Here is an 11,899-nt window from a genome sequence, read left to right on the forward strand (position 1 = left end):
ATATGACTAGAAGCATAGAAGTGTGTAATGCCCCATACATACAGCAAGGAGGTGCAGCATCGAATGGTTTTCCCTTGCTTCTGTTGAGACAAATGAACAGAGAGCAAGGTGTCGGCAAGAATGGCAGGCACGGGACTCTTCATGTGTACGTCCCAAGCGAAGAAAGCGTCCATTGCAGCATGGTCCACTGTGTTAGCGTAGAAGGGGAAAAGGATCATCCCAAATACAGCTAATGCTAGAGTCTTGTTGAAAGCTAACCAATCTCCCTCACCAGCCAAGGAAGAAAGGTGGTCTTCAATCATAGCAAGCTTCCAACCTTTAACATTACCGTTCCCCACCAAGGCAGCTGATCGTGATGGTAATTTGACCTGAGTGGCAACTCTCTCCACGGCCACATGGTTATCATGAAAGATATAGACCCCAGCTGATTTGGGCCATCGTAGCATGAGCTCGTATTCCTCGAGAGCAGGAACTAGGTCAAACTGGGGGAACTCGAAACAATGTAGATCGAGACTCCAAAAGTGGACCAATGCTCTCAGAAAGGATGGATCTACACAAATCTTCATCAAGTCGAGAACTCGTCCATAGGATTTTTCAAACTCCAAACGAGCCTCTCGTGGCATCAAGGTACAGAGGTGATCCAACCTCTCGGCACGGTATAATAAGAAGTCCACTTTCTTCAATTGCCCTTGCACTCCCCTAGATCCCTCCATGATCTACAGTAAAATGCATGATATGAGATGATGGAGATGAATATGCATGCATAGTGTTTATTTAACTAGGCATTATCATGTTTCTTGGGATTTTCCTAACATGATGCATGATATTGCTTGGTTTGGGTAAATATTATTTTTTTGTATTTTGTATTTTTTTTTGGGTGAAAAGGGAAACTGCCTACATGAATGTGATGAGGGTAGATGTCAACACCATGCACTAGAAGATCCTTATTTCTATTTATTTTTATTTTACTAGGAATGTTGTATGTTTAAAGAATGCAAATGTATGCTCATACAATGTCACATAGTCAATGCACAGACAATTCACTCATCCACGAACAGTCACGAGCGAATTACGAGGTAGGGGTCTCCTGCAGAAAAGTGCATATTCAAGGAGGATCTAACTGTTCTCACTTGGTCAAAGGCCCCCAAGGTGCCCCCATTATAGGGACCCAATTCCTCTTGTCGTAGGTCGATGGAAAGCTCCAACGCACCGTCGGACTCGAGTTCATGGTTATCACCTTGAGTGATGCTTTTCGACAACGGTCTCATAGGCTCCTATAAACCCATCAACCGGCCGTACTAACATCCACTCCCTATGGATTACCACTCATGCCCCCGGGTATAGAGGGAACTGTTGTGTGCAAAGGTTTGTGTGCAATTTATTCCAAACAATTTGCGGAACTTTTAAACAAACAACAGTTATTTAAAGCCAAATAGATAAACATATTATAATACAAGCAAGGGGTAATGAAGTAATTTTAACTATTATTTGTTAAAAATAATCTGTCACTAAATGGGACTGACTCTCGAAGCTTCCCCAGTGGAGTCGCCATCTGTCGCCACCGGCCCGAAACGGGCTTTCGGCATTCGCGAAGGATGGTTGGACTCGTTTATTTGTTTAAAAATAGTGGATTGCTAGAATGACTTATTCTCAAACTGAGACCTCGTCAAACGAGCAATTTTATTAAAAGGCTCACTAATCCATATTAATCCCAAGCGGGACCCTCCATGGATTAGAGGTTTTCATAAAAGGAGGGTTCGTGGAGTCGCCACCAATGTTTTACTCAAAACATTGGAAAAAGGGATAAGGCAATTGATTTAAAAATCAACTTTGGCCACTACAATCAGAGTTGGGTAAGGGAGTCGGTTACGCGTGGGGAAGGTGTTAGCACCCCACAGCGCCCCTTTCGGGTTCCCTATGACAGATTATTTTCTAAAATAACAGCGTAAAATTACTAAATTACCCCTATTTATTCTAAACAATTATGAATTGACTATCTACATGATGACAGTTTAAATATGCACACAGAAAGCAGTAAAAGGAAGGATTGAAGGGAAACCTCTTGAAGCGTGCTTTTTATAAAAAATGAACTGGGAAGCGTTTTGGCGTTCCCTCGCTCTACAAGCCCGCTCCTCGCTCTCCTAGAACAAAATTTTAACTAAGGGAATCAAAGAGATTTCCCCTCGACTAGGTTCGATCCTCAAGCAAAATGGCTCGGGGCTCAAGAACTTCGTCGGATCAACTCTCCGAGTGATTTCTAGGGCAGAACACTGCTCAAAAAACCCAGAATACTCAAGGAGAGGGTTCAAACTATGTTGAAAAGTGTGGAATGACGTCCAATTGACGTCATATTTATAGGGAATAGGCGCAGTACGGCCTACAGGGCCAATACGGCCGTATTGAAATTTTTGAACTTCAATACGGTCGTATTGGGGTTCAATACGGTCGTATTGAAAGTCAGAAATTTCAATACGCCCGTATTGAGTTCGCAGCGGTCGTATTGAAGTGTCAATACGGTCGTACTGACTTCAGTATGGCCGTATTGAAGCTTCAATACGGCCGTATTGAGTTCAGTACGGCCGTATTGGGCTTTTTCCCTCCACTTCTTTATTTTAAACTATTCTAAGACCTCTGGACCTACAGAGAACCCTCCTAGGGCCTTCGAGGAGTCCTTCTGGCTGATTATCCTTCAGTCTTCGAGAGTCTTCAAGCTTTATTTCTGACCCGGACAATTTTAGGGGTCTACAATGATATATGCACTGTTTAGTCTCTCTCACTCACCCGCTTGGCTAAATGTTCAATTACTGATATTTCATGCCATGCTAATCAAATAACTCACAATTTCATGATCAAACAAAGTTGGACGAGTGCAACCTCAAAACAAGCCGCAAAACAAACCATTTTTAAGTGAATTAAAAGATGTATTTTTCCTTTTTGTTGATCTAAAAGCCAACTCATTTACTGACTCTCAAGAATAATTTTCAATGTTTCCCAAAATTTTTTGTTAAGTGTTAATTCACAAAAAGTATATATAAATATTCACAATACTACTATCAAAACAACTAAAAGTGTAGAATCCAAAAAGTGGTGAATATCAACCAAGAACAACAAAAGTTCAAACACCCAACCAAAACAAGTAAACCACCAAACAGTTTAAACGATTAACAGAAATTTAAATGACTGAAATTTAAATTGACAGGAATTTAAAATTGCATGAATTTAAAGTAAAACTCTGCTTCCTCAGAAAATGGGCTCAGAAAGTGGGTGACAGTGACCCTTCATCCTCAAATCCTTCTTCATTGTCCTCTCCTTCATTCATTCCTTCTTCTTCAACTTCAGCATCAGACCTCTATCCTTGTTCACCTACATAAGGCTGCTCAGGCTCACCACCTCCTCCTGAAAAGACAGGACTGTCCCCAGGCCAAAGAATAGCATCTTGAAATTGCTCCGGTGTAGGCCAAGGATATAAGCTTCCACCGGTATTGGCCTGATGTAACGTGTAGTTGTAAAAATAGGAGTGCAAAGCAAATTGCCCTTGATGATTAGCGGCTTGTTGAAGTTGCACATGGTGAAGATGAGCCATTTCCAACTTAAACCCTTAACCTAATTTTGCCTATAAATCTTTCCTTGGCCGAGTTTTGTATCACTTTTGGAAATTATTGAATGAGTTTTCTTCATTTGAAACCTCTCCCTCCGAAAGTCTCTCTCAACCTACCTCTACCCTCCTTGAGCTCCTCTCTTTGTAGAGCTAGGTTGCCATACTTCTATCTGGACTTAGCTTAGTCAAGCTTGGTCACACTTGTTCTTCTTGGAGTCTCCTTCCTTGCATTGCTTCCAGGGAACCGAGAAGGATTAGAAGGCATTCTTTGAGGCTCCATCAAGTAGAACCTCATCAAGTGGTATCTAGAGCTTCGGTCATCAAGAGATAAGTGTTCTTGTCTTTTGAATGGTTGTATGATCCGTGGTGTTCATCTTTTTGTTCTTGTCAATTGTTGAGTTGATTCCTTCCTAGATCTAATTGTGCCTTAAATTGATGGATCTAGTTGTTGATGTTGCTTGAATGATTCATATATGCGTTTATATCAATTGCTTTTCATGAATCATGCTCCATCTCTTGTGCTTTTAGGAAAATTATGCCTATGAACATTTTATTTTGCTTGAGTCTTATTTGAAAATTTTTCGGTCAATTTGTGTGTTGAGTCATTTTTTCTTTTTGAATCCATGTCTAGAAGTCATGTGTAGCTCTTTCTTTGTTGTTAATTCTTAGCTATGCTTGTTTATTTTTTTTTTGTTTTCATTTTCTTGAGAAAGTTTTCTAGATTTGGCCGAGATCCTTGTTGTATTAGAGTGCTCATCATTTTTTTTTAATTTGAGTTCATAAGCTACTATTAGATCATTAGTAGTTTTCCTAGTTTTTAGGTTTCCTATGTTATAAAATGTCTTAAATTTTTTTGCCTAAATCCGTGAGTTGATCTTGTGTAATTTTGGTTGCTGAAAAAATTCTGTTTAGATCATTTTTGAAATTTGAAATTGGAGCCAAAACCGTAGCATGTTTTAAGACAAAGCAAGTAACAAAAGCATGTTAAATTTCCATTTCATTTTGACCTAATTTCTTTGTCATTTGAATTTGAAATTTGAAACGGGTTTTGGTGCTTTGGAAAAGAGTGACCGTGAGTGTGTGCTTCAAATTTACAAAGGAAAAAGGCATCTCCTAAACATATATAAAAAAAATATATAGAACAAAGTTCAAAAGAAAAATGCAAAAGGAAATTGATTAAAAAAAAATAGTCAAAACCTAATTGTTAAAGAAAAAGCCAAACAAAGGAGATTGTATTGAATTGTTTTAATGTGATTCTCGGTTTGACATTACATCAATTAAGTCATACATTTTTCAGCTTGTCACTTTTGAGTGTGTAGACCCCTAAAATTGTCCGGGTCGGAAATAAAGCTTGAAGACTCTCGAAGACTGAAGGAAGATCAGCCAGAAGGACTTCCTGAAGGCCCAAGGAGGGTTCTCTATAGGTCTAGAGGTCTTAGGATAGCTAAAATAAGAAAAGTGGGAGGAATGAAGCCCAATACGGCCTCCCAGAGGTTCAGTACGGCCGTATTGAACATTTTGAACTTCAATACGGCCGCACTGAACTCAATACGGCCGTATTGAAGTTTTTGGACTTCAATACGGCTGCATTGAATTCAATACGGCTGCACTGAACTTCAATACGGCCGCACTGAACTTCAATACGGCCGTATTGAGGTTTTTTGAACTTCAATACGGCCGTATTGAATTCAATACGGCCGTATTAGTTCAAAATTTCAATGTTGACCGTATTGACCCTCATAAACCGTATTGAGCCTCTTCCTTATAAATATGACGTCAATGGGACGTCATTCTACACTTTTACACTGAGTTTTGACTCCCTCCTTGAGTATTCTGGGGTTTTTGAGCAGTGTTCTGCCCTAGAAATCTCTCTGGGAGTCGATCCGACGAAGTTCTGGAATTCCGAGCATTTAGCTTGGAGATTCGAACTTAGTCGAAGGGAAATCCTCCGGATTTCCATAGTTAAAATTTTCTAGGAGGGAGCGAGCGGGCTTGTAGAGCGAGGGAACGCCAAAAAGCTTCCCAGTTTTACTTGATATATAAAAAGCACGCTTCAAAGGTTTCTTCTTAAGACCTTCCTTTTACTGCTTTATGTGTGTATATTTAACTGTCATCATGTAGATAGTTAATTTATAATTGCTTAGAATAAATAGGGGTAATTTAGTAATTTTGAGCTATTATTTAATAAATAATCTGTCATAGGGAACCCGAAAGGGGCGCTGTGGGGTGCTAACACCTTCCCCACACGTAACCGACTCCCTTACCCGACTCTGGTTGTAATGGCCGAAGTCGATTTTTGAATCGATTGCCTTAAACTTCTTTTTCCAATGTTTTGAGTAAAACATTGGTGGCGACTCCACGAACCCTTCCTTTTTATGAAAATCGCTAATCCATGGAGGGTCCCGCTTGGGATTAACATGGATTGGTGAGCCTTTTAATAAAATTGCTCGTTTGACAAGGTCTCAGTTTGAGAATAAGTCATTCTAGCAATCCATATTTTTAAACAAATAAAAGAGTCCAACCATCCTTCGCGAATGCCGAAAGCCCGTTTCGGGCCGGTGGCGACAGAGTGTTTTTGTTTTGTTATTCAATTCTAGAACCTATCTAGGTTTATTCCTTCTTGTTCTAGCCTTTGCATTATTTGCTCTTCTATCTTGTCTCCTTTCATACTCTATTCTTGTCTTGGTTATATCTCAATTCTCTTGGTTGTTTGTGTTCCTCTTTTACTCCAAGTGTGGCCTAGTTTTTGACCTAGTCTATCTCCATAGAAGCTAGTTCAACAAGGGTCATCAAAAGAGGACTAAGAAAAGGAGGAGGAAGGTGACAAAGAGAGCTCTCGGATTGGCTACTTAAAATCAAACACCAAACACTCTAGTTGCTGGAATTTTGTGGCTGTTGCACTTGTATCAATCCGTGGAGACACATTGGAGACTTTTTCAAATTGTATTAAATTGTTAAAAAAAAAAAAAGCAATTAGTGACGGATTTAGAGACCAAATTTTCCTTACTAATTTGAATTTTCATCACAAAATTGGTCTCTAATTCTTCACTAATTTTTGGTGGCTGTTTTTTGTGAAATTCTTGAAGCCACTTGTGTAATTTTTGTTCAGCTTTTAATTACTTTGTAATTTTCCATTTTTAGGAGTGTCTTGGGAGTGTCTTTGGTACACAACCATCTCTCCTTAGTTTCCTATTTTCATTAGACTTGGTGGGAGTGGTCCTTGATTGGTCTTTGGTACCTCTCAAGCTCTCACCTTAGGAAAACGATTTAGATAGCTTTTAATTTTCTTGCAATCATTATTTGTTTAGTTGTTAACTCGTCTAGTTATTCACATATCACAATTCATTAAAAATATTTTCATTGAAAAGATTTTTGGTGGAGATTAACTACAAGGAGGATTAGTAATTTTTACTTGAAGAGGCTTGGTCATTAAGTGGCTCCTAGTATCTCACCTCCCTCCAAAGTTCAATTTGTATACTTAGGCCTCCAAGTACTTAATCTTAACCTTTAAAAAAAATTGCTTTACAAACATCTTTGTTTAAAAGAAATCTTTCTCCTATAATGGAAGAATTTTCTACTCCTCATAGTGATAGTAATTCAAGTGATTACAATGATATTTCTAAAGTATCACATGAATTAAGATCACTAAAAATTTGGAAAGAGCAAGAGTCCAAACAAAGACTTAAAGAAAAACTTGAAAGGGAGGCTCAACTTGCTCTTTTGGAGGAGGAAATTCGTTTATTGAAGGAAAAAAAGGAAAAATTGCACCATAGACACCGAAGTAAACATAGTTCCCAAGCTCACAGTTCAACCATAGGAGAGTCTATGCATGATGATAGCCTAGGCTTAGGTGAACATTATCAACAACCTCCTAGGAGAGTTCATAGGACCCCCAAAGCTAGGGAATCTAGGGTAGATCTCCCTTATTTTCATGGCAAGGATGATGTTGAGGGGTACCTTGATTGGGAAATGAAGGTTGAACAAATCTTCACTTGCCATCAAGTGAGTGAAGAAAGAAAAGTGTCTCTAGCCACCTTAATCTTTCAAGGCCATGCCATGTATTGGTGGACATCCCTAGTTAGGGATAGGCGTCTCCATAATGATCCTCCAATACAATATTGGAATGAATTAAGGAGTGCCTTGAGAAGGAGACACATTCCCTCATACTACACTAGGGAGCTTATCAACAAGCTCCAAAGACTCCATCAAAGAAACATGACTGTGGAAGAATATAGACAAACCATGGAGTTGTATTTAATGAGGGCTGGCATTAGGGAGGAGGAAGATATTACATTGCTAGATTTTTTAGTGGTTTGACTTTTGAGATAAGAGATAAGGTTGAGCTTCTACCTTATATAGATTTGAATGAATTGGTTCAACTTTGTATCAAGGTTGAACAACAAAATTTGAGAAAGAATTTCAAAACAAGCTCATACTCATCTCCTTACTCAAAGGTTGACTACAAGAGGGAGGGAAAAACTTTTGAAAAGAAAAATACTTTTGATTCCTCCAAAAATCTAGACAAGGGTAAAGCAAAAGAGGAAAAAGAAAAGAAAAACACCTCACACACTAGCACCAAGTCTAGTGACATAAAGTGCTTTAAATGTCTTGGGAGAGGCCACATTGCTTCTCAATGCCCTAATAAAAAGGTCATGATACTAAGGGGCCAAGACATTTATAGTAGCCAAGATGAAGCTACTACTCTCCATCTTCAAGTGAGGATGAAGAAGAAGCAAGTGAGGGAGAGTCATGTGAGGTCGCTTACCCTTACAATGGGGAACTTCTTATGATGAGAAGGGTCCTCAATAACCAACCTAGTGATACACAATCCCAAAGAGAGAACATATTTCATACAAGATGCAATATTTCAAACAAAGCTTGTTCTCTAATTGTGGATAGTGGATCTTGGTGCAATTGTTGTAGCACTAGGATGATTGAAAAATTGGGTTTAACTACCACACCCCATCCCAAACCTTATCAACTTCATTGGCTCAATGATGATGGGGATATGGTGGTTAACCAACAAGTGGAAGTAGAGTTTTCCATTGGGAACTATCAAGATAAAGTCAAATGTGATGTAGTTCCTATGGAAGCTTGTCATATTTTGTTGGGTAGGCCATGGAAATTTGATAAGCAAACATACCATGATGGCCTAACTAATAAAATAACTTTCACTCACAAGGGTAAGAAGTTTGTGCTTCATCCTCTATCACCTTCACAAGTGATGGAAGACCAAGTACAAATGAAGGCCAAACGTGAGCAAGAGAAAGGAAAAGAAAATGAAAAAAAAATGAAAAAAAAAATTCTAAAAACTAGTAATCAAGAGGATTCTAGAGAGTCTAGTGTTCCCTTTCTAGAGATAGTTCAAGGAGAGAAATTTGAAACAAAAACTTTACAAAAAACCTCTCTCTTACTTGAACCATCTTCTCATATCCTCATGTGTAGAGGAACACTCACATGCACTGCCACAAGTTCTTTGGAAACTTCTCTACCTCTTGAAGTTAAAAATCTTTTAAAAGAATTTGATGATGTATTTCCTAGTGAAGGCCCAGTGGGACTTCCACCTTTTAGGGGAATAGAGCATCAAATAGATCTTGTGCCTGGGGCTAGTCTTCCCAATAGACTAGCCTATAGCACCAATCCACAAGAAACTAAAGAGATAGAGAAGCAAGTACAAGAATTGTTGGATAAGGGTTGGATTCAAAAGATTCTAAGCCCTTGTGCTGTACCTGTTATTTTGGTGCCAAAAAAATATGGAAAATGGAGGATGTGTTGTGACTGTAGAGCCATCAACAACATCACAATAAAATATAGGCACCCAATTCCTAGGCTTGATGACATGCTTGATGAGTTGCATGGGTCATCCATATTTTCCAAGATAGATCTTAAAAGTGGATATTACCAAATTATAATCAAGGAAGGTGATGAGTGGAAAACTGCTTTTAAGATTAAGTTTGGATTATATGAATGGTTGGTAATGCCTTTTGGGCTTACTAATGCACCTAGCACATTCATGAGGCTAATGAATCATGCCCTTAGGGATTGCATTGGTAGGTTTGTAGTTGTTTATTTTGATGATATCTTAATCTATAGCCAAAGTCTAAGTGATCATGTGGGCTGTAGACCCCTAAAATTGTCCGGGTCGGAAATAAGACTCGAAGACTCTCAAAGATCGAAGGAAAGTCAGCCAGAAGGACTCCCAGAAGACCATAGGATGACTATCTGTAGGTTTAGAGGTCTTAGAGTAGCCAAAAATAAGAAAGTGGGAGGTTTGGAGCTCAATACGGCCTCCTTGGAGTTCAGTACGGCCGTACTGCACATTTTGAACTACAATACGGCCGCACAGAACTCAATACGGCCGTATTGAAGTTTCTAAACTTCAATACGGCTGCATTGAATTTAATACGGCTGCACTGAACTTCAATACGGCTGCATTGAATTCAATACGGCTGCACTGAACTTCAATACGGCTGCACTGAACTTCAATACGGCCGTATTGAGGTTTTTGAACTTCAATACGGCCGTATTGAATTCAATACGGCCGTATTGTAGTTCAAAACTTCAATACGGACCGTATTGACCCCCAGAGACCGTATTGAGCCTCATCCCTATAAATATGACGTCAATGGGACGTCATTCTACACTTTCACACTGAGTTTTAACCCTCTTCTTGAGTATTCTGGGTTTCTTTGAGCAGTGCTCTGCCTAGAAATCACTCGGAGAGTTGATCCGACGAAGTTCTTGAGTCACGAGCCATTTGCTTGAGTCTCGAACCTAGTCGAAGGGAAATCCTCCGGATTTCCATAGTTAAAATTTTATAGGAGGGAGCGAGCGGTCTTGTAGAGGGAGGGAACGCCAAAACGCTTCCCAATTTCTGTCAAGATATATAAGAAAGCACGCTTCAAAGGTTTATCTCTTTAAAGTCCCTTCTTTTACCGCTTTCTGTGTGTACATATTTAAACTGTCATCATGTAGATAATTAATTTATAATTGCTTAGAATAAATAGGGGTAATTTAGTAATTTCGCATTATTATTTTTAAATAATCTGTCATAGGGAACCCGAAAGGGGCGCTGTGGGGTGCTAACACCTTCCCCGCGCGTAACCGACTCCCTTACCCGACTCTGGTTGTAATGGCCGAAGTCGATTTTTGAATCGATTGCCTTAAACTTCTTTTTTCAATGTTTTGAGTAAAACATTGGTGGCGACTCCACGAACCCTTCCTTTTTATGAAAACCGCTAATCCATGGAGGGTCCCGCTTGGGATTAACATGGATTGGTGAGCCTTTTAATAAAATTGCTCGTTTGACAAGGTCTCAGTTTGAGAATAAGTCATTCTAGCAATCCATATTTTTAAACAAATAAAAGAGTCCAACCATCCTTCGCGAATGCCGAAAGCCCGTTTCCGGCCGGTGGCGACAGATGGCGACTCCACTGGGGAAGCCTCGAGAGTCAGTCCCATTTAGTGACAGATTATTTTTAACAAATAATAGTTAAAATTACTTTATTACCCCTTGTTTGTATGATAATATGTTTTATCTATTTGGCTTTAAATAACTGTTGTATGTTTAATTTTACGCAATTGTTTGAAATAAAAATTGCACACAAACCTTTGCACACAACAGTTCCCTCTATACCCGGGGGCATGAGTGGTAAGCCATAGGGAGTGGATGTTAGTACGGCCGGTTGTCGAATGGGTCTATAGGTGCCCGTAGACCGTTGTCGGAAAGCATCACTCAAGGTGATAACCATGAACTCGAGTCCGACAGTGCGTTGGAGCTTTCCATCGGCTTACGACGAGAGGAATTGGGTCCCTATAATGGGGGCACCTTGGGGGCCTCAGACCGGTGAGAACAGTTAGAACCACCCTGAATATGCACTTTTCTGCAGGATACCCCTACCTCGTGATTCGCTCGTGACTGTTCGTGGATGAGTGAATTGTTTGTGCATTGTTTATGTGACATTGTTTGAGCATACATTGCACTCTTTAAACATACAACATTCCTTTTTATAATAAGAATAAATGGGAATAAGAATCTTCTGTTACATGGTGTTAACATCTACCATCATCACATTCATATAGGTAGTTTCCCTTTTCACCCAAAAATACAAAAACAAAATATAATAAAAATACCCAAAAGAAAAATAAAGAAAAATATTATTTATCCAAACCAAGCAATATCATGCATCATCTTAGGGACATCCTAAAAACATGATAATGTTTAGTTGAATAAACACAATGCATGCATATTCAACGTCATCATCTCATATCATGCATTCTTATCAAAGATCATGGAGGGAT

Source organism: Cajanus cajan, chromosome 7 (genome assembly GCF_000230855.2).
Source record: "Cajanus cajan strain Asha chromosome 7, NIPB_CcT2T_4, whole genome shotgun sequence".
NCBI classification, from domain to species: domain Eukaryota; kingdom Viridiplantae; phylum Streptophyta; class Magnoliopsida; order Fabales; family Fabaceae; genus Cajanus; species Cajanus cajan.